The sequence below is a fragment of the Monodelphis domestica genome, chromosome 8, assembly GCF_027887165.1.
Source record: "Monodelphis domestica isolate mMonDom1 chromosome 8, mMonDom1.pri, whole genome shotgun sequence".
In the NCBI taxonomy this organism is placed as follows: Eukaryota; Metazoa; Chordata; class Mammalia; order Didelphimorphia; family Didelphidae; genus Monodelphis; species Monodelphis domestica.
The window spans coordinates 98,786,118-98,813,715 of NC_077234.1; the positions used below are offsets into that span (position 1 = coordinate 98,786,118).

Consider the following 27,598-nt stretch of genomic DNA (forward strand, 5'->3'; position numbering starts at 1 on the left):
TGCCCTCAAGAAACCTGCTTCCTAAAATAGGGGAGAAAACAGTCAGGTAGTGATGACCAAGACGGGTCACTTTGCTTCAGAATATTACTGGGAAGATAAGTAAGACTAGGGTGGGGGATAATGTAGAATGACAATCTATCTAGAATCTGTGATAGAGTTGTCAACCAACCTGGAAAAAACACAGAACAACTGAAGTAGTTAAAAAGAACAAGTCTTTAATTAGGACAAGGGAGAAAGAGTTTTTATGACCCTCACACCGAGTCATGCGCACACAAACAGTACCACCATACCAAGCTAGGCTCTGAGACTCTGGGAACAATGTCTCTGGGAAAATGCATCTTGAATGGAAATCTTCATCATTGGAATTTCCATCCACCTAAAGAATTTGGAGTCTTATATATACTTTGGCAAATGTAGGAAAATAAGGACAACTGACCAGTTACATAGGGGCTTGGGTAAGAGGCTTAAGTATCTAAGTAAGTGCTAAATACAAAGAGAGAAACCAAGGAATCAAAAAGGGTACTTAAGCCTTAAGCATTTCTATTACTCTTATCCAAGATACTTCATGGGTAGTCTGGGAGTTTCTTGAAGGCAAGTTCACACGGGACAAGGGTAAATTTGGATGTTTCATAAAATGGCATGTCCGAGTTTATTTGATCATGGTTCCAGAACTGGGGACAAAAACTATAGGCAAACTGTGAAGCTTCAAATTTTTCACAGAATTTATTTACAGGTAATAACACTCAACCCCTGCTTTCATCTAGGGCCTCATCACCTCTTATCTGTGCCATTTTAATAATCCTTCTAACATTCTTTGCTTCAAATCTTTCCCCACTCCATTTGGTACTCCACAGTGCTGCAAAGTAATTTTCCTTAAGACAAGACTCTATTACTCTGTAAACCCCTGTGGTTCTCTGTTGTCTTTAGTATCAAATATAAGCACCACTATTTTGCTTTTAAATCTCTTTAAAAATAGACCCTTATTTTTTCTGTTCCTCTTATACATGACTCTTTTCCATACATGCTGTAGTTCAGGCACCCTGGCCTATTTGTTATTCCTCACAAATAGTCCTCTGTCTCCCACGTTGGTGCCTTTGCCCTGCCTGCCTTTATGTTTGGAATGGTTTCCCTGCCTTCTTGTCCACCTTTTAGAATCCTTGGCTTCTTTCAAAATTTCTGTATCTACTAATACATTTTTGTTGGAGTTGTGAATGGATCCAACCCTTCTGGAGGGCAATTTGGAATTGTGCCCAAAAGGCTTTAAAATAATGCATACCCTTTGATCCAGTAAAACCACTACTAGATCTTATCCCAAAAAGAAAAAAAAAAGTCATGGGAAAGGACTGTCTGTACAAAAATATTTGTAGCTGCACTTTTTATGGTGGCAAAGAATTGGAAACTAAAATGTCCCTCAATTGGGGAATGGCTGAACAAATTGTGGTATACGGTGGTGATGGAATACTATTGTGCTGTAAGAAATGATGAACAGGATGATTTTAGAAAGAACTGGAAAGACCTCCATGAACTGATACAGAGTGAAATAAGCAGAAGCAGGAGAGCATTATACACAGGAACTGCAATATTGTGTGACGATATATAAAGTGTTAGACTTGGCTACTAGCAGCAATGCAATGATCCAGGACAATTCTGAGGACTTAAGAAAAAGAACGCTATCCACCTCCAGAGAAAGAACTGTTGGAATAGGAATGCAGAGGAAAACATGACTCATCACTTGTTTATTTAGGTATATTTGGAGGGGGGGGGGGTTCTATAAGATTATTTGCTTACAAAAATGAGTAAGATGGAAATATATTTTGCGTGATAATATATGGATAGCCCAGAATGAATTGCTTGTCAGCTCTGGGAGTGGAGAGGGAAGAAGGGAAGGAGACAATATGGATCATATAATTGTGGAAAATTTATGTGGAAATTTGTTATTAAAATAAAAATTTTAATAAAGAAAAAACTTTTCATGCCTTCAGCAGTCCTTCCTTTCTTTTAAAGTCTACTTTGTGTATATGTTGTATGTTCATCTATATATTAATATGGGTGTGTGTGTGTATAATTCATGTGTGTCTCCTCAATTCGAATGTAAGCTTTTTGTCACAAGGGACAATTTTTGCTTTTTCTTTGTGCACATGGTAGGATCTTAATAAATACTTGTTGATAATTGGGTTGTGTTTATCATATTTGCAAATGACACAAAATTGGGAAGAAGAGCTAACAACCTGTTGACAGCCTGGAATTACTACTCTACTTTTAGCTTTTGTGGGAAAGAAGAGAAGAGACAACTTGAGCTGAATAAAAAAATCAGGAGGAAATGGTGTAGACATTGAGGAGGTGTTGGTTTGTATTTGTAAAGAAGGACAGAGATTTAAATTTTGGGAGGAGAAACTGAGGAAAATTTCTTGAGAAAGGAAGAATTTAGTTATTTTCTCTCCCTACCCCAAACCCTCCCACCCCACCCCCACTCCCAGCTCAGAATTTGTAATCTTAGTATATAATAATAGAGAATGAGGTATTAATTTGGCAGTAAGGTCCTGTTCCCTACCTTAAGAACCAAAAAGGCCTTTCTCTGATTAGTAGATTAGCTGATTCATTAGACAAATAATTATTGATCTTACCCAAAGGGACCATCAAAAGAAAGTTGTAGAGTTAGAGGAAGTCAGGATTTGTGGAATGTGAACTTTGAGCCAGAAAGCAGCTCCATCCCACCACCAATCATAAAATTTAATAGAGTTCCAATTAAGAGAAGCCCTATCTAGAAGTCCAATTGTTTACTCAATTAGTCATGTTCAATCCCTATTTGGGATTTTCTTGGCAGAGATACTGGAGTTGTTTGCCATTTCCTTTTCCAACTCATTTTACAGACAAGAAAACTGAGGCAAATGGAGTCAGTGACTTGCCCAGGCTCATGTAGCTAGTTAAGTGTATAAGGTCAAATTTGCACTCAGGTCCTCTTCACTCTGGGGCTACTCTGTCCACTTCACCACCTACCTGTTCCTCAAAGTTCAATAGAATTTCTGATTGAGAGAGCACACCAACCCACTTTCCAGGCTGTCCAGAGACAAAACGAACCAGTCAGGAGCATTCAAGTCTTCCTGGCTGGAGGGCTCCGTGTTCTTTCTCTAATATAAAGAAAGAGATAAGTATAGGGACTGGACTTGTGATTTTATTGGTATAGGATGAGAAGACGCCCTCTCTCAATATAAACCGGGACCTTTATTGCAACCTATAATAATAGTCTTAGAGAGCTGGCTAGTACATGGAAAGGCTTGTCCAGACTCATGCAGCCAGTTCTCTAGCCACTATGACATTTTGCCTCTCACGTCTTCATAAGAAAATACATCTTAAAGTTGGATTCCCCCCCCCCAAAGTTTCTCCATATAATTCACATTTACACAGTATAATAGAATAATATTCTTTTTTTTTTTAACCCTCACCTTCCATCTTGGAGTCAATACTGTGTATTGGCTCCAAGGCAGAAGAGTGGTAAGGGCTAGGCAATGGGGGTCAAGTGACTTGCCCAGGGTCACACAGCTGGAAAGTCTGAGGCCAGATTTAAATACAAGACTCCCATCTCTAGGCCTGGCACTCAATTCACTGACCTACCCCTAGAATAATATTCTTAAAGACAGATGTGTATTCACTCTAGCACTCGTTATAAAAAATGAGCAAATCACTTAATGTCTCGGAAACTTTCATTTCCTAGTGAGGAAACTGCATTGTAAACCTTAAAGCATGATATGATCACCGTCATCGTCATCATTATTAATGTAGGGGTTCGTGGAGTTTTTCTCTGGCTAAAATAACAGCATCAAAGCAAGGGGGTTTTGTTCCTGCAGGACATTTATAACAAAGGCAGGAATTGGGCTGAATGAATGGAAAGCACCTCCTTAGTTTACTTTATGTTCTGGCTTCATTCCATGGGCATGCTAAAACAGAAAGAATTGATAGAATGTCTAGCCCTAAATTAAATAGTTAGGAAGAACCATTGTCTTTATCCTGGGCATGAAGACATCACTGAACCTGAGCCTGGAAGCACTCTGCCTGTCTCTGGTCAGCTGGGCACGGCGACTTTTACTAGAAAGGTGGTCGTTTTTCCAGCAGTTCTGCAGCGTTCTTCTCAGAAGCCATGGAGAGATGCTGTGGACAGGAGGGCAAGCCCTGTGAAGACAGCTGGATAAGAAGGCCAGGTGTATCTTGGCTACACATATTCCCTGCAGGCCCATCTGTAACCCTCAGCTCAGTCAATGCCCATTGGCATAAGACTCTCCTCGTGGACGGAGCCCGATTACCGGGTTTTCTGCGCAGGGGAGAAGGATATGATGTCGACAAGAGGCAGAGAGAGGAGAGAGATTTTGTTTTTGCTTAAAGCTCTAAGAGGGAAGCCAAGCAGTTTTAGATTCTCTTCAGGGAAAGATCCTTGAAGGAGAGTCTTTGAGAAGACACCACTATGGAAAGGAGCCCTCCTCTCCAGCTAGAGATTTTTAAGAAATTTCTCCTTGCCTAAGATCTGGGATATTCTCTAGGTTGAGCTGAATTAATTTGCTCCCAGTAGAATTGGTTCACTCTGTGTACTGTCTGGCATATTTTCATCCATATACTTTCTCTGATTTCTGTTTGCTATGTTTGAAAATGGGTTTATTTGCTATTCTCTACTTGTGTTCCTTGTAAAACTGGCATTTTATGGGGAGTCAAGCCTTGTCTATACATATAGCATGGGGGCACTCCTTCCCCATTAAGGGGGATAGCATTAGGAGTGCAGCTTGAATCTAAAAATGATTTCCCCTAGTTTAATAATAGTAGGGGAGACAGCTAGATAGAATTCTAGCTGAGTACCTTTTCTCTGAGGAGATTAGAACGGCCAGCTTCAACCTCCTGCTTTCCCTCCTGGCAGAAATCAAACTCTCTTTTGGAAAAGAGTCAATGGAAGAGACTGTTGGCATCTACTCATTGAACCTAGACAGAGTCATATGTGGGCACATATAACTTCTATGAGCAGAGCATGCACACCTCTGAAATGAGGTTGATACTAGATATTTATGGTCTGATATCTGCAACGATCTATTGGATTTGATTATAATAAGAAACCAGGATCTGGCTATAGCAGTCCCTTTTACTAATTAAATATGAAAACTATACTGTAAAATCAATTAAATTTGTAAATTCTGTGTAAAAAAACTATATTGTAAAATATTCCCTCTGATCTCTCTGACAGTAATTGAAACAAAACAACTCAATGTCTAGATCATTCCTGGGGATTGAAATATTAGATGGGGGGGGGGCAACTCAATGTCTAGATCATTCCTGGGGATTGAAATATTAGATGGGGGGGGGGGCAACTCAATGTCTAGATCATTCCTGGGGATTGAAATATTAGATGGGGGGGGGGCAACTCAATGTCTAGATCATTCCTGGGGATTGAAATATTAGATGGGGGGGCAACTCAATGTCTAGATCATTCCTGGCTTATTTTGATTGAAATATTAGATTATTACATGGAAGTAAGCAAGCCAAGTGATTTTGTAATGGAATGATATGGATGCATTTTCCTTGATACTAACATTATTTTTAGAGTGGTGAGTTTGAGTCATTTAAAACCAAGACAACTACATTTCACATTATCCGTATGTATTTAGTTAATAATTTCAACTAAGTTCATTAATCTTTTTCAGCCCTTCTTTGTTATTGATAGTTTTGTGTATAATAATGATAAAGGGGAAAGCTGATGGGAGCTCCACTCTTTTACTTAACTTCTGATGGCCCCAGTGGAGGCAGTGGAGCTTATCTGCCAGGTCTCTCCTTCCAGCTCGTTCCAGAGCATTTCTAAGAAGCTTTGTTTTGTTCACCTCATTCTGAGATCGTTCATACCTGTGGGTTGTTGAGAGGATGGTTATTTAGTAGCTTGGTTTTCAAATAAAAATAAAAAGTTGTCCTCCCTATTCACACACACTATATTTTCATGGGTCAAATTCCAGAATTTGCATTTTCAGGGTCAATAAATTTGTCTAGGGCAGTGCCATTAGGATACTGGGGACATTGCAAGAGAGGCTGAAATAATTCAATTTTGTAATAATCTTTCGTAAAGAGGAATCTTTAAAAATCAAAACCCCAAATCATATACCCATGTAAACAAGTGACAAATCTTATGTTTTCTCCTGCATGTCTTTTCCAACCAAGGAACAGAAAATTTAAAAGGTTATTGCTATACATGTCCTCCAGGTCCTACTCATCTTTCTTTTGATTCATCACAGGAAGGTCCCAGGCAAAAGTCTGAGGACGCAGTGTATAATGCTTCTCTAAAGATCCCTAATCTTATAGGATTTGGGGTTTTGGTTTTACAAGATTATTCTCTTACAAAAATGAATAAAATGGAAATATGTTTTGAGTAATAATAATACATGTACAACCCAAGTGGAATTGCTTGTCAACTCCAGGAGGGGGGGAGAAAAGAGGAGAGGGAGAGAACATCAATCATGTAAGCATGTAAAAATATTTTTAAAAAATAAAATTAAAATGACATTTAAAAAATTTTCTGTTCCTGGGTGGATGAGCAGTCAATCAAAATCAAGTTAGCCAGTGATCCTTTAACAACTAATTACATTTATAACTCTACGACATTGGGGAAGGAATAGGTAATTTTTCATTTCTTTGTTTGTAAAACTTTGAAATTGAAGCCAAAGGGCCTAGGTCTGAATTTAAATTCTGCTCTTTATTAGCAGCAAATGATCACATTTGTGTATGTCATATCTATTTCAGGAAGCTCAATTAGTAAAAAAAAAAATTCTACAGCTATTGTTTTTAAAACTTGCCAGAGGAACATGGTATAAAAAAAGTATGACATATTATAATTGATTACATTTTAATACCAATTCCTTTTAAAATAGTATCTCTCTTTTATTAGTAAGTATAGTTATAGTTAGAAAAATTGCATGGCTATTAAACACCCATTTTTCTACTTATGAAAAAAAAGATATCTAGTTATATAACTAAAATATCAGTCAGCATAATTGAAGGTTAAGGATAAAATGAGCCTGGAGAAAGGAAGATGTAATCTTTTATTCTTCTTAGACAACATACCAGCATTCCAGCATCTTTCTCGCTTGAGCCTTCTTCTGAGGACTAGTTGTGTGGAATTGACTTATTTCCGCTCTGCTGAACCCGAGTTCATTAGCAACAATTGTCCATTCAAAGCCCAGTTGTTTGCCTAGTTCTTGAACTGATTTCAGGTTAATCACAGCATCCTGGTGTATTGAAGAAAAAAAAAACACACACACAAACTCTTGCTTCCCTGTATTAATGTATTTTAAAGGGAAACATGCAAAGGATCCTAGCAACTGTGTTTGACAATTTAAAAATGTTTCAGTTGGAGCATTTTGTTTTTGTTTTTGTTTTCCTCCAAAAGCCAATTCAGAAAAAGAAATAAAACCTTGTAAATTCTAGCAAGTTTCAAGAAGAAATTTACATACCGAATGCTCTGTTTGATCCTATTCTGTTTTCTTGGTTTATGTTCACATTTATACGACAAGGACAAAAGACATTCATTGCATTGTCTGTGAAACTATCTTCTTACCTGCTTTTTCAACTATAACAAAAAGGTATCTTACATTACTTGATTATAAAGGTAATTGGTCAAATCTCAGCAAACTTATCTAAACATCTACTGCTTTTTGAATATTTTCTCTTTAATTAAAAAAATGGAGATTACTAAATACTCCACATACTAATCACTGGGGTGTGGCATTGAATGGTTCTGTTCCAAAGCAAGCAGGAACAACAACCAAAAAGCAGATAATGGGCTTTTTTAGCCACAGCTGGCTTAATAACCTTGACTCTACAAATAAATATACACTATGGTCAACCTTGCATGAAATCTTCTTTATGTTTATGTCTGAAAATATAAGCCACATTACTCACCTATAATCCACCAGTCCCCTACCAAGAGGAGGAAAAGAAATGTGTGAATTTATTTTTCACATACTGTATTAATGCCTACATCAGAGCCCTACCTCAGAAAGGTGCATATTAGAGAGAATTGACGTGCCAGGGTTTTGAATCACAGGCACCATCCAGTCTACTGCCTTTTGTATTTTTTTTTATCCTTAGGAATACCAATGAATGCCTTCTCTTTTAAAGGAATTTGGTTAATAGAAGAGTAAGACAAGAATTCTCTTCTTTCCTTTAGGACCCCCATCACATAGAGATGGGGAGGATTAGAAAGGTTGATGGACCGTCTCCTAATTAGCTTTTACCCAATTAGAAATGACTTGGGATGTTCAAGGGAGGGACTGAATAATGGGCTCCTAAAACGCCATTTATAGGTCTGCCTAAATTAAAGGGTGTTCTGGGTTTTTGGTCTTTTTAGAGGACCTCTGACCTATCACTTTATTGGTTATGATGTTAGCCTAATCCATAAACTGATATTCTTACCCCAAACCAATCTCTCAAAATAATTTTAATAGTATCAAGTCTCTCTGCTCATCCTTTGGAGTTCACAGTGGTCACTGCATTGACCAGAATTCTATACCTCATTTTCGTTCATGATAAAACCAGTAGAGTTTTCAGAGTTCCAGTTTCACATTTTTTATATTATACTTTCATATATTAGATACTATTTGTATGATATATAATATATTTATTATGTATTATACTGACAACAACTCGGGGATAAAAATAGAGAAGTCATCATTATTCTTGCTTTGCAGATTTTGAAATTGAAGAGCTGGGACTGCAATTTGATTTCAAGTGCAATCCTCATTCTGACTCCTTTCATTGATGATTATAGTTTTATATATTTAATAACTCATTTATATATATTTTGAATTGTAATGAGTATCATGCTATAATCACTTTCATTCTTTAGAGGCTAAAGTGAAACTTATGAAAATCAGTTTCCCTTTCTCTTTTCACATGGACAGGAAATTACTGAAGGAAAATAATATTTTGAGTCCAATAGAGAAAAAAAAGGAGAGAATGACACATATGCACATTAACACAAAGTACTTCCTCTTCCAAAATATTGGATCTTTTGAGATTTGGGGTAGAATTTATAAATTTACATATACTTTTCCATGTAAATGACTTATTAAAGATATTATTATAATACAAAGATATAAAGTTATCAAAGATAACTTAGAGGAAAATATTATTATTAATACTATTAAGATTATCAATGCAAGCAAAGGAGCTATGAAGAATGGCATAGTGGACTAGAAAGAGAGCAGTCTAAATTAATTAAAAATATTTAAGTGCCTAAAATGTGCCAGGTGCCAGGTGCCAGTAATAAAAATATAGTGAATGAAATAATCTCTATTCTGAAGGAATTTACAGACTAATTGAGAAGAAAATAAGCACATAGAGGTCTATACGGACTGAGACCGGACCTGTGACATTACTGACACAGGAAACTCTCAGATGTAGAAACTCCCTCTACCAAGGCAAGTTGGCATCTTCTCGGCAATTTTTAGTTGCCCAGAGCACTAAGTTACTGTGCTTTGGGTCACCTAGCCAGGAGATATTAAAATCAGGATTTGAACCCAGGTTTTTCTGCCTCTGAGAGCAATTTTCTATGCCCACAGCAGTCTCTCTATACATATGTATATGTATACATATATATATATGTATAAAATACATTTAAACAAAAAATATATATATATTCTAAAGAAGTTTACATGAATATAAATAAACACAAAGCAGTGCAATACAAGGTAGTTTGGAAGGGAAGGCACTAGAAGTTGAAGGAATTAGGAAGGGCTTGAGCTGCATTGTGAAAGAAGAGAGGAAAGCTATGGAGCAGTGAAAAGGGGAAGAATACTGGAGAAAGATCTGTAGCAATCACGTTCTAGTTTTAAGCTTCAACCACCAGATGATTTCCAAGATTCTTTTTAACTTTTTAACTTTCTCCTCCTCTTTTCCTACTTGCCTACAGATTAAATTTCATATTGAAATAACAAGTGAGAACTTTGTAAACATGTAAACAGTTGATATGTCTTTGCACGTTGGTTACTTTTATTATATTAAAAAGGTTAAAAACTAAGAAAATATTTATTGGGGCAGCTAAGTGGTCCAATGGATGGAGAGCCAGGCCTGAAGGTGAGAGGTCTTGAGTTCAAATCTGTTCTCAAATACTTCTTAATGTATGACCATTAAGTCACAACTCCAATTGCCTTCTGCCTTGGAACTAATACTTAGTGTTAATTCTAAAACAGAAGGAAAGGGTCATTTTTTAAAAAAAGTATTTATTATTCTCAAAGATTCATTATAGTGCATTCATGATAATCATATTAACAAGCCATTTGTTTTTAAATAAATTTATTTATTTATAAACATATTTATACATTAATATTTATTTATATTTTAAATAGGCATAATTATGTTAAAATCTATTTTACATATTAACATAGTAATACATATTTTTATTTTAAACAAATTTATTTATTTAAAAATTTTCTGAGTTCCCATAACATTTTCTTTCTTATAATACCACACTATTTCTTTTTTTTTTTATTTCATTTGTTCCTTCTTACTTATTTTGTGCTCATGTCTTATCCTCTCTACTTGACTTTCCGTTTCATGAGAGATAGGATCATAGTTTATCTTTTTATTTCCGATGATACCTGACACATACTAAGAACTCAGTAAATGTTTATTGAATTAATACGTGGTTAGATATAGGAATGAATATTTACTTTGTTCATCTGGCAATTAAAAAAATAAGAAACAAAATCCTTTGTCGGAATGACATTTGCCATCTATAGATAGTAGATAGTACCACATATACTTGTGTGTTGAAATTGCTCTCTACATTTTTATTTCTCTAGATTTAATGGTGTGAAGAAGAAAGAGGTTAAAAAACACACCACCAAAAGACTTGAGAACACAGTGTAGTGAGTGACTAATCAGAAGTCCAGGAAACTAAGGAGAAAATCTGTTTCTTAATTTTTAGCAAAAAAGTAACGGACCTGGGATGAAAAATGAGATGCATTTTTCAGAGTTGGTCAAGGTGTGCATTTATTTCGCTAGACTCCACTTGTTTGTCACAAGACAGGGCTTTATTATTTGGTGGGGAGGAATTTTGTTATTGATGCAAAAAAAAAAAGAAAATCAAGAAAAGAGTGTCAGTGAAACATTTAAGACACAAGAGAGCACAATGAAGTTCTGAACTCAGCCACTAATGAATTAATGAAATGAATTAATCTGTGTGATATTTGACTTTTAAAAACCAAAAGGCTATACTGGTATATGCAGTGACATTTTGTAGAAATGCTTTTATAGAAAAGCATATGGAATATGCACCTGTACTTATTTTCTGCAACAAAAGGAATAATTTGTTGTGTGTAAAAAAAGGCCATAATAGGTACAACTAGGTCAAATTACATATACGTGTTAAAATCTAAACTATAGTAGATAGTCATGGTTTCATATACAATCTTCTTTTCCTGTTTTTCTCTGGCTATGAAGATGTTTGTGCTTGTTAAGTTCACAATAAAAAGAAGTTTTTGAAAAATTTTTAAAAAGCACTAAATTGTGCAAAAAGATGCGAAAGCAGGCTAGTGAACTCACTGACTTGGAAGTTCTTTTCAATGATGGAAATCACAATTTCTGTTTTTTTCCCATATCCATCCATAAATTCTTGACAGAATAGCAGCCTTCCTTGCTAGAAGCTTTCCTGGAGTTCTCCTAGCATCATGGGGCACATGGAACACCCTGGATGTTGACCTGTCATGGTTTGTTCTTGCCATGGAATCAATCCATCTTCTCTCACTATCATGGAATCATAAATTTAGAGCTGGTCTCAAATACTTCCTAGCTATGTGTCCTTGGGCAAGTCACTTAACCCCCATTGCCTAGCCCTTATTGCTTTTCTGCCTTGAAACCAATACATAGTATTGATTCTAGGATGGAAGGTAAGGATTTAAAAAAACAACTTAGAGCTGGAAGAGACTTTGGAGTCCATTAAGTCTAGCCCATTCATTTTATAGATGTGTAAAATGAGGCATAGATATGTTGTATAATTTCTCCTGTAAGCCTCTGAAGTAAAATTTGAACCCAAATCCTCCTGATTCCAAGTTCAATTCCCTATCCAGTATACCATGCTACTTATTATATATTTTCTTGATGATTCTCTCTCTTTTTCTCCAAATTCCTCATTGTTTATGTGTTTCAGTATTTTTATAACCATTATGTGCCCCTTTGTTACCTTATATGTTATAGTAATTTTTAATTCTTTGGAAGATAATTGTACTTCATGTCTTGCTGCTAAAGAAGTATCTAAAGAATATTGACATAAAAACACAGGCCTTTTTTCCAAAGGCAACTTGGGACCAATAAAAGAATTTTGCAATTTCTTGAAGGCACACCATTCTACTCTCCTCTCATTTCTGGGCACAGTCATCCAATTGTATTATCTGTTCCAGCTATGAATACAGATGGCCAAGGGCTAAGCTCTATAGATTGTCCATCCAAATGCATATCATTATCTAGGTAATAGAAATTTTTTATTTATTTCTCTCCTATTTTTCTCTACCAATGGATCAATAAGCATTTATTAATTAGAGCTGTTTGATCATACTCCTTTGCCCTTCATCTCTTCATCCAATACATATCTAAATTATTCTAATAAATAGATGGCAACATCTATTTACTTTTTAATTCCCTTTTCATAATCCATCCTCTGTAACTAAAATTTGTTTTGCTTGTTACTGCTTTATCTCCAACTCTATTCTTCTTAAATTCTATTCTCCTCTTGTTCTCATCTATCTCTCTTTTGATTAAAATTCTTTTTCCTGAACTTAAGAAATACCTATGAAGAAAAAAATTCCATAAATGAGGTAAAGCAAAAAAAAGTAAGATTACGTGTGAAATTGAGAATGTCTGCCATCTTTGATTGCAAAGATGCTTCCTAGCTCTGGTTTTCTTAAGAGGAATTATTGTAAATTTTATTCAAGGTCCAGTTTCTCTCATGTAGAATTTTACTCAGTTTTATGGGATAAATTATTTTTGGTTATAAAACTCTTCTTTTGCCTCTTGGTATATCATATTCCAAGATTTTCTTTCCTTTACAAGAATTGCTACTAAGTGTTATGTGATCCTGATTATAATTCCTTGATACATGATCTCTTTCTTTCTGACGGTGTGTAGGACATTTTTTTTTTAAATGTGGAAAACTCTGCATTTTGGATATGATATTTATGAGTGTGTTCAGTTTGTGATTTCTTACATGTAACTAGTGCAGTCTTTCTATTACTCTTCCCAATGTCTTAAATGATTCTAGACAGTTTTCCTGTCTTTATAGATTTTGTGGTCTCGTTATACTTTTCAGGGATCCTGATAATTCTTGAAGTATTTGTCCTTGTCCTAATTTGAAGGTTTTTTCCTTCCTTCCTTCCTTCCTTCCTTCCTTCCTTCCTTCCTTCCTTCCTTCCTTCCTTCCTTCCTTCCTTCCTTCCTTCCTTCCTTCCTTCCTTCCTTCCTTCCTTCTTTACTTTCTTCTTTCCTTCCTTTCTTCCTTCTATCTTCCCTTCCTTCCAACATAATCACTCCCTCCCAAGGGCCCCCTCAATTAGATATTTAAGAAAGAAAGAAAAATAACCCTCTCTTAACAAATATGGTTTAGTGAAACAATTTCCAAATCAGTCATGTCTAAAAATGTGTTTCATTCTGCATTTTAAGTCCATCATCCATCTGGAGGTTGTAAATATGTTATATATTCAGTCCTTTGGACTTTTGGTTTATCAGTGCATTGATCAAAAGTCTTAAGTCTCTCAAACTTGTTTTTGTTCATAATATTGTCATTGTAGAAATTGTTTTAGTTTTAGTCACTTCCCATAAGCCTTCCCGGTTTCCTCTGAAATTGCCCATTTTATCATTTTTATGGCAAAAAATATATTCCATTGTATTCATATGCTATAATTTATTTAACTGTTCCCCAATGGGTGGGCACTTCCTTAATTTCCAGTTTGGGGATAATATGAAAGGAGCTGCTATAAATAATTTTGTATATAGATCTTTCCCCTCTTTGATCCCCTTAGAGTATAGGCTCAGTAGTATAGTTGAGTCAAAGGATATGCATAGTTTAGTAATTTTAGGGGCTAGCCCAGGGTCTCAGTGGTTTTGCCAACACATATTTGATAGGTCACACTACTAACCCATCTCATAAGGGTGATTAAATACTAATGGTGTTTCAAGGAACTCTAGTTTTCTCTTTGTGTGCCCTCCTCTACCCACACAGAAGTTTACTATCTCTTAATTTAGTTGGGTGTATTCAAGAATTGCTCTGGAAGAAAAATCCATTATTTTTGGCTCATCCAGTGCTTCTCCAATCTAAATTAAGCAAGAACACAGAACAGCATCAGAAATAGAATGACTCAGAAGCAGTAATTGAAGTTTGAAAGGGATAATTTAATTCTGAATTCAATTAAAGTAAGATTGCTGCTTGTTCCACCAAGTCCATTCCATTGTGACAACTGATTACCTCAAACTGATGAACAAATTATTGCAGGATGCTACTTTTAGTCAAAGTGATTCAGGACAGTTTTATTCAATTCAACCAGCATTTTTCAGGTACCTACTATTTGCAGGGCTATGTGCTGGCTACAAATTAAAAATGAAAACCAGTTTCTGCGTCTCTTCAAGGATATTTTCAATCTACAAACATTCATATACATACCATTTTTTCCCCCCACTGGACCTGGGCAGCTCAGGCATTGGAAGGATGTTTTAATTTAAATGTCTTTTCTTTAGATGCATCTTAAGACTTTTCTCATACCCCCCCCCCATATATATATATATATATATATATATATATATATATATATATATATATATATACACACACACACACACACACAATACACAAGACACATATACCTACAAATTTTTCTCATTGCAATTTGGCTTACCTCTTGGGCTTTATTTGGCATTTTAAAAGCAGGAACAACTTTAATATCAGGTGATCTTCTTTACATACAGTGGAGAACTGTCAAACTGTCAAAAGGACAATTAGAGATAGATGTAGACATTCCAGTATATAAATTTTGTAAGTTCAAGAGTTCTCAACCTGACGTCTGTGTCTATTTCTAAATATATATATTTTGTTAACTATTTCAACATAATTGAGTTGGTTTATTTGTTTATTTGTTTGTTTTGGAAGGGGAGGTAACATTTTATATTTTGCTTCATACATTTAAAAATACTATTCTAATAAGGAATTCATAGACTTCATCAGAGTGCCAAAGGGGTCTATGAATTAAGAGATCTAAAGGTTGAGAACTCCTGTGCTGATAATTTAAAGGACTTCTCTAAAAATAGCAGATTCTTGACTAAAATTAAGCCCAGAGATGAGAGCTGAGAATATGGGAATCAAGGGATGTGCATTTTGCTTGCCCCAGACAACATTTGTGCAGTTGTGGCAATACAATATGCATGGCAGGATATGTGTGACTGGAGATAATGAGAGGACATAGCTTTCCATCATCATCAATATCCCAATCCCAGTTGCCATTTTGAATAACAATACTCTTAATCATTATTTATTTGTTTTGAGTTGTTCCTGGAACCTCCATTCTGTAAACCTCAAAATTTCTTAGACTTATAAATGTTGGAAATTTCACCATTGGGAAATTTCATACTTGAAAAATTTCCTATTGATAGTGGGTCTTGACTATTGGAATGTGAACCCCATTGGCATGGGAGGTTCCTTCTCCTCCCTTCTTAAGATTACTTTAGGACAGAAACCTTTTGCTGAACAATGGAAAGGACTTTGACCTATGCTTAAGCATAGAACAGGAATTTCTTTGAGTCATGATTGATTTTAGAATTGATACAATGGAGATACTTGGAATCAATCTCCACCCTATTCAGTCCTAACAGGATTGAGTAAGGGCTGCAGCCTAGATCAAAATTTAATTATTCCAATCTCTACCCTACTCAGGTTAACAGGATTTAGAAAGGGCTGTAGCAAAGGATCAAAGATTTAATTATTTGAAAATATGACCTTCAACAGACATGTGCAAAGTCAGAGACCTCTGGGCGGTCCTGGGTTAAGCTAGAGCCTCCATTGGCACAGGGAAATTGACGGACAGTGATTGGTAGATGTGAGAACTGAGGGGAGGGAACTTGGATGGTTTCCTTAAGGATAGGGGGGTCTGAAGACTCGAGGGGGGTTGAGGAGTTTGTCGGAGTGGTTGCGGTGTGCTCTGAGAAGCTTGCGCTGAAGGAAGCTGAAGGTGGGGGCCTCTGAGACTGTTTCTCCATTTTTGGTCACGTGAGTAATAGGGACTGATCTCCTTTCATTGCCCCAGCTATCTAAGGGCTTGGGCCTTTTGGCCCAGCCTAAACAGTAGGGGTATTTAAGCCCTATTCCCTTCTCTCCCCTTTCTCTCTCCCTCTATCTCTCTATCTCTAATTCCTTTCTTCCTCCTGTTTGTAATTAAAACTCCATAAAAGGTTGACGGCTGACTTGAGTTTTCATTAAGGAATTACATAGCTGAATTCCTTGGCGACCTTAAATTAATATATATCAGTCTTTTAAAGTGATTTTCTTGTCACAATTCTGAGAAAGGGCCCATTCTTCCTTTTCCTGACTTCCTCAGAACGATTAAGTTGCATTCTTCCTTTCCCTCTGCAACTTTCTCATCCCATTGGTGAGTTCCGCCTGGAACTTCCATTTTTTCATTCTTTGGACTATACCACCATGCCCCAAGAACTCTCCCCACCATATTCCTTTTCCTCTCCTTTTTATGTGCTGTCTTCCCCGACCCACTTAGAATGTAAGCTCCTGGAAGGTAAAAGCTGGCTTTTTGCTTCTATTTGTACTCCTAATGCATTAGTATGGGTCTTGGCACACAGTAAGAGCTTATTGACTTGAGTATGAGATCTTCACTATGGCAGATTGTAGCCCATGAAGAATCATTTTATGCAATTCTTGTCCATATCTGTTCACAGATTCTCCAGAGCATCTACCCAAATTTCTGGAGGGCTTTCTCAGGTTCATTTACAGCAGTATGGATAGGAGTGCAACCTTCTGGCACTCCATTCCAATGACTGTCAGTGTTCAGTCTCAGTGCATGGCAAACCTATTTCCTTTTCCCATCACTCCTATCCTTATTCTGCCTTTTACTCTATTCCATGTGGATAAATCATCAGTTATAATATTAGTATTTTAATTAGCTTTGTTTTGTTTGTTTTAATACTTCATAATGCCTCTACTTTAGCACCCTGGAATTTATTATTGCTTCCTCAAAAATTTTAATAAGGGTGGTATACTAAGTAACAATGTCATATATTAATATCTTTGAAACATAGCCTAGAAATGTTTCTTTAATCTGTCATCTAATCATGTAAATGGACCAATGGTCTAATCATTTTCTATAATTGAATTGCCAGAGTTTGGTAGGCATTAAAAACATTGTCCTTTTTTTTTTTGGACTACTAACCCTGGAGTATTCATTCATTTATTAATTTTTAGCAATCTTTCTTTTAAAAATTTTATTTCTCAATTACATGTGAAAATAATTTTTAACATTTTCTTTTTAAAATTTTGAGTTCTTCTAAATGAACACCCTAATGCAAACACCAACAACATGAAAATAGGTTCTGATCAAGGACACATGTAATACCCAATGAAATTGCGCGTCGGCTACAGAAAGGGTCGGGGAAAGGGAGGGAGGATAATAGTACGATTCCTGTAAACAAGGAATAATGTTCTAAATTGACTAAATAAATTAATAAAAAAAAGTACTGAGTTCTAAGTTCTCTCCTTCCATTCTTCCCTTCCCCTCTCCTTGAGAAGGCAAACAGTTTGACATAGATTATACATATTGCTGTCATGCTAAACATATTTCCATTTTAACCATCTTACAAAAGAAAACAAAGATCAATAAAAAAGATCCATAACAAGAAAAATGAAAGAAGTAAAAAAAGAATGCCTTGATCTGCATTCAGACTCCATCAGTTCTTTCTCTGGAAATGAATAGTATCCATCCATAAGTCCTTTGGAATTGTCTTGTATCATTTTGTTGTTGAGAATAACTAAGTCATTCACAGTAGATTATCATATAATATTGCTGTAACTGTACAGCGTTTTCCTAGTTCTACTCTTTACTTTGCATCAGTTTATATTAGTCTTTCCAAGCTTTTCTGAAATCATCCTCCTGGTCATTGCTTATAGCATAATAAAATAAATATAATACTATAAGCGTAATTTCATCACAATCATAAATCACAACTTATTTTGCTATTCCCCACTTGATAGGCACCCCCTCAATTTCCAATTCTTTGCCATCACATAGAGAGCTGAGATAAATATTTTTGTACACATTGGTCCTTTCCTTTTTTCTTGGATCTCTTTGGATACAGGCCTAGTAAAATGATACTGCTAGGTCAAGTGTATACACAGTTTTATAGACCTTTTGGCATAGTTCCAAAGAGTTCTCCAAAATGGTTGGTTCAATTCACAATTCCATTAACAGTACATTAATGTCCCGATTTTTCTACATGTCCAGTAACATTTGTCATTTTCCTTTTCCATTGTATAAGTCAATCTGACAGTTGTAAGATGGTACCTCAGAGTTGTTTTTAATTAGAATTTTCCTAATTAAGAGTGATTAAGTGCATTTTATAATACTATAAATAGTTTTGGGGTTTTTTTCTCCATTTAACAATTGGGGAATGATTCCTATTCCTTACAAATTTGATTCGGTTCTCTATATATTTGAGAAATGAGGCCGCTGTCAGAGAAACTTAATGTAAAAAATTTTCCCTATTATCCTATTTTCCTTATTATATTGTCTACATTAGTTTTGTTTGTACAAACCTTTAATTTAAATGTAATCAAAATTATCCACTTTACATCCTGTAATGCTCTCTATCTCACTGGATCATAAAAATCATAGATTTTTTTTTTTGCTGCTCAACAATTTTGCCATTTTATTTTGTTGATTTTTCTTTTTAATTATTAATAGTATTTGCAAGTGTCCCAGCCCCTCCCTCCCCTCTTCACATCACAGGAGGTATCATCTAAGATAAAGACATGTTTATACAAATTAAGCCTTTCATTTTTCTACCTTTCAGTTCACTCTCTGGAGGTAACATTCATAAATTATTCTTCCAGTATTAATTTTGTAGCTGTCTATGAGGTTCTCTTAGTTCTATTCATTTCACTGTTCATTTTCCTATGTAGTTCTTTCCAAGTTTTTTTTTAATTAGCCTGCTCATCATTTTGTATGGCGCATTAATATTCCATCACAATTATATACCATAATTTGTTTAGCCATTCCTTAATTGATGAACATCCCCTCAATTTCTAATTCTTTGCCACCACAAAGAGAGCTGCTATAAATATTTTGGAACACATAGATTTTTTTTTTTCATTTTCTCTGATTTTGAGAAACAGTCAGGATCTAAGGCATAAGCAATTTTATAACTCATTGAGTGTAATTCCAAATTCCTCTCCAAAATGGCTGGTTCAGTTCACAATTCCAACAACAGTACATTAGTGTCCCCATTTTTCCATATTCTCTCCAACATTTGTCATTTCTCCCCTTTACCATTTTAGCCAATCTGATGGGTGTGAGATGATATCTTAGAATTATTTTGGTTTTGTTATCCATAGATCTGACAGGTTGAATATTCCATATTCCCCTAACTTGCTTTTTGGTCTAAATCATGTATCCATTTTGAAGTTATTTTGGCCTACAGGGTAAGATGTTAGTCTATGCCTAGTTTCTGGCAAACTGCTTTCCAATTTTCCAAGCAATTTTTGTCAAATAGTGAATTATTGTCCCCAAAGCTGGGATCTTTGGGTTTATCAAACACAAAATTGCTATAGTAATTTACTACTTTCCATCACTGATCCACCACTCTAATTCTTAGCCAGTATCAGATTATTTTGATCATTGTTACTTTGTGATACAATTTGAGATCCCTTGATATTCTTGATCTTTTTGTTTTTCATAAGAATTTTCTTATTATTTCTTCAAGCTCTATAAAATAATTTTTGGTAACTTGATATGATGCTGAAAAAAGTAAATTAATTTAGATATAATTACTAATGTATGACTATAATGAATTTCTTTTAGCCTGTTACTTCCTCCAAAAAATAAAGATAATATTATTTGTTTCATGGTGCTGAACACTGTAGTGAGATTCAAATGAGTAATGTACATAAAGTGCTGTAGAAATACCAGTTATCTGTTTTTACAAGAAGAAATGCAGTAATTGTGCCAATATCACAGAAATTACAATCTCTAAAATTCTAATTCTATGTGAATCACTCCATGGATTTTTTATAGCATTTATTATGCACAAGGACATAAAGACATGGTATCAAAGAAGACATCAAGGACATGTATAGCTAGAGAAGGAGTTGGGCCAGTTATTTAATGAAAATATGAATAATAGTAGCATTTATGAAGCATTTTAAAGTCTGCAAAGGTTTTTACATGTGAAGTTCATTTGAACCTCCCAATAACTTTGAAGTAGTTGTTGCTATTATCCCCATTTTATAGATGAGAAAACTGAGGCATAAAGAGAAGTTAAATTACTATTCTAAGGTTACAAGCTGATAAGTGCATGAGACAGTATTGAACTTGGGACTCCAAATCCTATGTTTTATCCCCAACATATTCCATTGCTGTACTTCAGACAGTACATTGAAGTCAGGAAAAACTGAGATGAAATCCAATCTCAGACAGTCGTTAGCTGTGATATTTATGGTTCTCTGTCTCGGTTTCCTTATTTGTAAAATAAATATAAGAATAGTCCACCGGATGAGAGCCTTGGGGGGGGGGTGGCACTTTGTACTGTTGGAGGGAGTTCTCACACAAGGATGAATCTAATGAATAGCCATTACATATGTTCCAACCAGTCTAGACAGGAGAATTGTTCTCCAGGAGTTCCAAGTCTCTTCTTTCTTATGTATTTTATTTAGCACTGACTTTTCCCTTCTCTATGCATCTCTGAACATGCTTCTTTAAACTTCCCTCCACCAGAAACTGTTCTCAAGAAAGCAGCCCTTTTTCTAGCTTTCAGGCATTGCTTAGGAGGATGAGGAAAGTATTTTTTTAGGATGGGGAAGGTAAGGCTACCCCAATGCATCTTATAATGTAATATAATAGTGAACAAATTATTTAAAAATTCATTCATTGATAATAAACATGTGGAAGCTTTCATACATGACAGAACAGCATATTCAGCAGAAATTAGAGATACTCTGGATTCACCTTGACTTTCTGAGGTTGATTCTGGTACCTGTCAGGAATGGAAGATGGAGTAGAATATGGATCCCTGTTTTAACTTAGTATTCTTATGTTCGTTTGTACAAAATAAAATTCCAGGAAAGGCTCGGCACTTTTTATTTATAGATGGTCATAACTTTATTGACCCCTATTAGACTATATATTCTTTGATTGTAGGGATGATATAATTTTTCCCCTTTGTATTTTGGAACCAGTCACGGACTGCACAGAGTACTGGTTTCACCCAACTGTTTTCTGAGTGGCACTAGTCATTTAAGTTTCCAACTATGCCAAAATAAATCATAAAACAAGGCCTACAATTCCTCCAGGGTAGGTCTTGTATCCCCAGCACAACACCAGTCCTTTCACAGAGCAGTGCTTAATAAATATTTGTTGAATTGGATTGGCCCACCACTACATCACTGCCTTGTTGTGGCAGAGGGGCTGCTTCCATAATTCAATGAAAACATTCAGGGTTCCCCAAGACAGACAGGTCATAGTGGAGAGTTCTGACCAAAGCTGATCCTCTGGAGAAGGAAATGGCAAAGCATGCCAGTATCTTTGCTGAGAAAAGCCTCTGGACAGTATTTAAATGACACAAAGCAGGACACGAGAAGATGAGCCCTTCAGGGAAGAAGGCATCCAACATGGTACTGGGAAGAAGCAGAAGAAGCAGGAAGTAGCTCCAGAAAGAATGAAGTGGCTGGACCAAAGCCAAAAGAAAGTTCAGCTGCTGGTGTGATGGGGAAAGTCCAATGTTATCAAGATCAACACTACCCAGAAACCTGGAATGTAAGATCTATGCACTCGGGTAAACTGGAGGTGGCCAAATGGGAAATGGAAAGATTAGACGTCGACATCTTGGGTGTCAGTGCGTGAACTTAATGGACTGGAATGGGTGGATTTAATTCAGGTGATGTCTATATATTCTGCTGTGGACAAGAATCCTTTAGAAGAAATGGAGTCGTCTTGCCGTCAATAAACAAGGATGTGAAAAGCAGTACTGGGGTATAATCTCAAAAACAATAGAATAATATCTGTTGGACTCAAAATCCCATTAATACAAGTCAAATGCATCAGTTCTATGTTGATCTATAATCTAGAAATAACACTAAAAGAAGTTGTACTCATCATAGGGGATTGAATCTGAATAAGAAGCTCATGATCTGAACCACAGTCAGCTCTGGGTCTTGTTTACCTGACTTTATAGCGATTCTCCGCCTTTGTTTACAAAGTCTATAATCAATCTGACTTTGATATTGACCCAGTGGTGTCTGTGTGTATGTAGAGTCACCTTTTGGAGTGTTGAGAAAGAGCGTTTGCTATGGCCTTTGGTTTATCTGGACACAACTCTACTACTCTCTGCCCTGCTCCATGCTGTACTCCAAGGCTAAACTTGTCTGTTATTCCAATCTATTTCTGCTTCATTGGCTATACTCAAGCCTTTGGCCAGATCCCCCCAAAATGTGGCAAGTCCTCAAAGAGATGAGATCATCGTATTTGTCAGCTGAGGAACCTGTAGAAGCAGGTCAAGTAGCAACAGTTAGAACCAAACATGGAACAAATGATTAGTTTAAGATTGGGGCAAGAGTAAGGTATAAGATAATATTTAACTTGCTGTTTAATTTCATATATATATATATATAAAATTGTATTTCAAATACATACACAGGACATTATGCAAAATGGCAGGCTGGATGCATCAAAAGCGAGAATTAAGGTTGCCAGGAGAAACAGCAACAATTTCAGATATACAGACAACACCCGGGTGAAGGCAGAAAGTGAAGAAATGTTAAGAAGCTTCTTGAAGAGTGTGAAAGAGGAGGGTATAAAAGCTGGCCAGAAGCTTAACATTAAAAATAAAGTAAACAAAAAATAAAAGATGATGGTATCTGGTTCCATTTCTTTCTGGCACCCAGAAGAGGAAGAAGAAATGGAAGCAGTGTCAGATTTTGTTTTTTGGCTCAAAGATCACTGCGGATGATGATTGCAGCCATGAAATTAAAAGATTTCTTGCTCCTTGGAAGGACAGCTCTGGACAATCTGGACAGCAAACTAAAAGCAGACATCACCTTTCTGACAAATGTTCATGCATGTTTTTTTCTAGTATTAATGTATGGCTGAGAACGTTGGACTCAAAGGAAAACCGAATGCCATAGAATTGACAATTTTGAATTGTTTTGCTGGAGAAGACTTTTGAGAGTTTCTTGGAAAGCAAGGAGATCATATCAGTTAATACATGAACAAATGAATTCAGATTCTTCCTTGGAAGGACAAATACTGAAGCTGAAGCTTAAATCCTTTGGCCACATAATGAGAAGACAGGACTCAATGGGAAAGACCCAGATATGGGGAAAGACTGAAGGCAAAAGGAGTCGTAAAGTGTCGTAAAGTGTCGTAGTGTCGTAAAGTAATGCATCCGAGCTTGGACAAACTTGAAGAGATAGAAGGATAGAAGGGTCTGGCGTGCTATGGTCCATGAGATCACAGAGTAGGACCCGACTCAACAACTGATTAACAACAAAGATGCTTGTTGAATTGGATTGAGTAGTTTTTAAAATGAGATTCTTTGCTATTCAAAATAATAACAACATTTACATAGTACTTTATGTTGTGCTATCAATGAACATAGCAATGACAATATTAATTTAAATATTATTAGGAGCTACTTACAGTTCTTATTCCATAAGGTAAAACATAACTAATTTGAAATATACAGTCCACATTCTTAGTAAAGGAACAAGTACTTTTAAACTGTTAAGGTTAAAAAACGGAACTCATTCAGGATTTTATGGTCTTTAGAAAAGCACATAAAAGTACTTTAACAGTTATTTTTTAAACTTTGTTTTTGCCTTATGAAGCCATCATTTGTTTTTACTTTTTAAGTCAGGAAAAAAAGGACCAATACTAGAATAGATTAGATTGGTGAATTCCTTAGGGGGAAAAAATGCAAAATTATAGTTTTTTTTAAAGCATCACTTAAACCTAAATTTAAAAAAAAAAGTGAGACTAATACTAATATTGGCCTAGAAGTTGGTTTGAATTTCATACTCTTTTAGTAAAACTCTGCTTTGTTTTAAAGGCAACAAAGATTTGCTATCTAGACATTCTTACTGATTTGGAGAGAGTTTTTCCTTTCCTAGAGTGATCCTCCTGTCTCCATTTTCTGGAAGCATGGGGAAGACCCAACTTGGAAACTCTCTTCAAAGATGTCAATCAGCAATTATCAATTATTTATAAACTTAGAGAGTTGTCTGGTGGTCTTGGGAGGCTACATGAGTGGCTGAGGATCACTTAACTGACTTGTGGCAGACAACAGCAATTCTGAACTCCATGGCTAATCCTTTATTCACTGTCATACTGAATTTTATTTTACAGTAAAGAAAAAGCATGTCCCTAAGACAGATTGAGGTTACAGTCTGTGTAAATACAATTTATTTTTTACATCAACAACAATTTATTTGGTATATTGCCTTGTGTTTGCAGAAAAATTTTTTCTAAGGAATTTTCATCTCTAACATATATTTGTAGGGGGTTTGGGGGCTGATATGTGAAGTAGCAACAAATAATGGCTTGCTAAGGCAAAAAGCTAAAAAAAATTACTTTTTAAGAGAGGTAATGGGTTAAATATACAGGATAAGGCATACCTTTTTGGTTAAGGCCAGTGTGAAAATTTGTCCAAATTTATTTTTCCTATATTTTCCCAAATGTCCTGCATATTTGTTACAAGAATTTTGTTTTAGAGGGCAGCTGGGTAGCTCAGTGGATTGAAAACCAGGCCTAGAGATGAGAGGTCCAAGGTTCAAATCTGGCCTCAGCCACTTCCTAGCTGTGTGACCAATGGGGGTCACTTGACCTCCATTGCCCAGCCCTTACTACTCTTCTGCCTTGGAGCCAATACACAGTATTGACTCCAAGACAGAAGGTAAGGGTTTAAAAAAAATTTTTTTTTGTTTTTCTATTTTTTTCTCCCCACTGGGGAGCAGGGGAGCAAATAAGAGAGAAAATAAATGTTTGTTAATTGAAAAATGATTTAAAAGTAAAATTAGCTATATAAATGCATATATAAAAACACATTCATAAATTTTATATTCTGTTCTTTGGACCATAAAGATGTTTTAAAATAACCAATTTATTTTAAGCTTTTTTTTATTTTAATAACAAATTTCCACATAAATTTTCCAAAATTATATCATCTATATTGTCTCCTTCCCTTCCTCCTTTCCCCCTCCCAGAGCTAATGAGCAATTCAATCTGGGTTATATATGTATTATGTAGGAATAGGTGTAAATGGAGAGGAGAGATAGAACACAGGAGAGGAAATGATTGACAGATGGAGAGGCGGAATACCTTTGAGACCCTCTGATTAAGGAGAAAGACAACCCTGCTAGGTTTATACATCATCAAGCCTAGTTAACAAATGACATCAATATAAGGTGTTTTATTTCTCTTTATACAATTATCACACAAAACATATTTCCATTAGATTATTATTTAATAGAATGAAATTGATAAATTTGTAATACTAATTACTTACTCTGAAGTAGCTTATTTTTCACTTAAAAGATCAGTAACTGTTCAGCCTAGGTTCCAACACCCTGCTCCAATGATATAGGTCTTTTTGTGTATATTGGTATGGTTGCTAATGTGTATCCACAACAAATCTCAAATTTACCCTGTTAAAAAATTTAAAATGTTAATATTTAATCTAGGCTCTTTCATCACAACTCTGGCATGGAGAAAGCATATGCGATGGTTTGTTTGTTTTTTGTTTAAAGCAGCAATGGTGACCCTGGTAATATTTTTTTTTTTTTTTAATCCTGACCTATCTTAGATTAATTCTAAGATAGCGGGGGTGGGGTGGGGTGGGGTAAGTAACTTGTGCAGGGTCGCACAGCCAGGAAGTCTCTGAAGCCAGATTTGAACTCAGATCTTCCCAACTCCAGACTTACCTCTCTATCCACTGTGTGATTTAGCTGCCTTGACACTGGTAATATTCTTAGAGAGTTATTATTAATTTTAAAAAATGCCTTGATTGTCTCTCTCCTCTTCCACTGCAATAGTTCTCTAGTTTTCCCACTTTGAGTTTTTCTCTCTCTCCAATTCCTCCTAGATGTCAAAGAAATATTCCTAAAGCACGAGTCTGACTGCATCACTCTCCCACTCAAGAAGATTCAGTGTTTCCCCCTTTCCCCTGAGATCAGATATAGATTCCTTTCACTGGCCTTTGAGGTCCTTCACAAACTGCCTCCAATCAGCTTTTTTCCAGGTATTTCCTACCTGTGTGACTCTGGGCAAGTCACTTAACCCCATTGCCTAGCCCTTACCACTCTTCTCCCTTGGCTCCAATACACAATATTGACTCTAAGATGGCAGGGAAGGGTTTAAAAAAACTTGGGAATCTTTGCTTTGTCTCCCACAGCCCAATTGGCTAGTCTTCTCAGGGTATCCTCCTCCATGCTGCACCAAATATTTGTCCATTTCTCCAGTCTTGGTGCCACCATTTTAGTCCAGGTTTCAATTGGAACTTTCAGGCTCAGGTTAGCTTCTCTTGCCAAATTGGAATCCTTCCTTGCCTTGGCTTCCTATAACTTTGGGACTGTTTACATTCCACTAATGGAGGAACAGGGGATTCCCAAAGGTCTAGGGAATTGTGGACTGGTTGTTGGGAAATGTGCGCCACCTTAAAAAAACAACAACAACCAACCTCTTCTCTTCCATCTTAGAATCAAGAGTGTGTATCAGTTGTAAGGCTGAAGAGTCAGGCAACAGGGGTCAAGTGACTTGTCCAGGCCACATAGCTAAGAAATGTCTGAGATCATATTTGAACCCAGGACCTTGTGTCTCTAGCCTTGGCTCTCAATCCTCTGAGCTGCCCTTTTGATTCAGCAGCTCCTCCTCCATCTGCTGCAATGATTTTGGCTAATTAATTAATTTGTTATAGTTAATTAAAATGTTACAGTCCTAAAGTTTATTTTCCTGACTCAAATCTCTTCTTAAGTACCATTTTAGGAGGAGGGAAGACCATTTGGTAAATATATTATTGAGCATTTCTGAGAACTCTCAGGATGATTTCCTATAAATGGGCAGCTAGGTTCTATTTCCTCAACCAAATCCCCTTTTATCTCTCAGTCCTCTGAGGCTAGAACATTAGCTGGGGCCCATTATTACTTCCACCTAGAGCCATTTGTTGGTTGATGGGGCTTTGATATGCTACTTCCCATGGCCTATTCCTCCATTTCAACTCATCTATACAAAAATGGTCCTATTATTCTTGCCATCACCCATTAGTGTTCCATGCCATGTTCATGAGCCCTGAAATGCTTTTATCTGATCCCAGCGTTGTCATTCCATCTCTT

The 27,598-nt window shown here is 36.0% G+C and overlaps 1 long non-coding RNA gene across 1 annotated transcript; it reads right to left on the minus strand.

Moving 5' to 3' along the window:
• Window positions 1-25,877, minus strand: LOC130455938 (uncharacterized). The gene is made up of 4 exons (XR_008914228.1): window positions 25,777-25,877; window positions 14,904-14,988; window positions 7,084-7,247; window positions 1-5,874 (listed from the first exon to the last, which is right to left on the minus strand). It is a non-coding gene; the product is annotated as an uncharacterized LOC130455938 (long non-coding RNA).
• Between the last annotated feature and the right edge of the window lie 1,721 nt (window positions 25,878-27,598).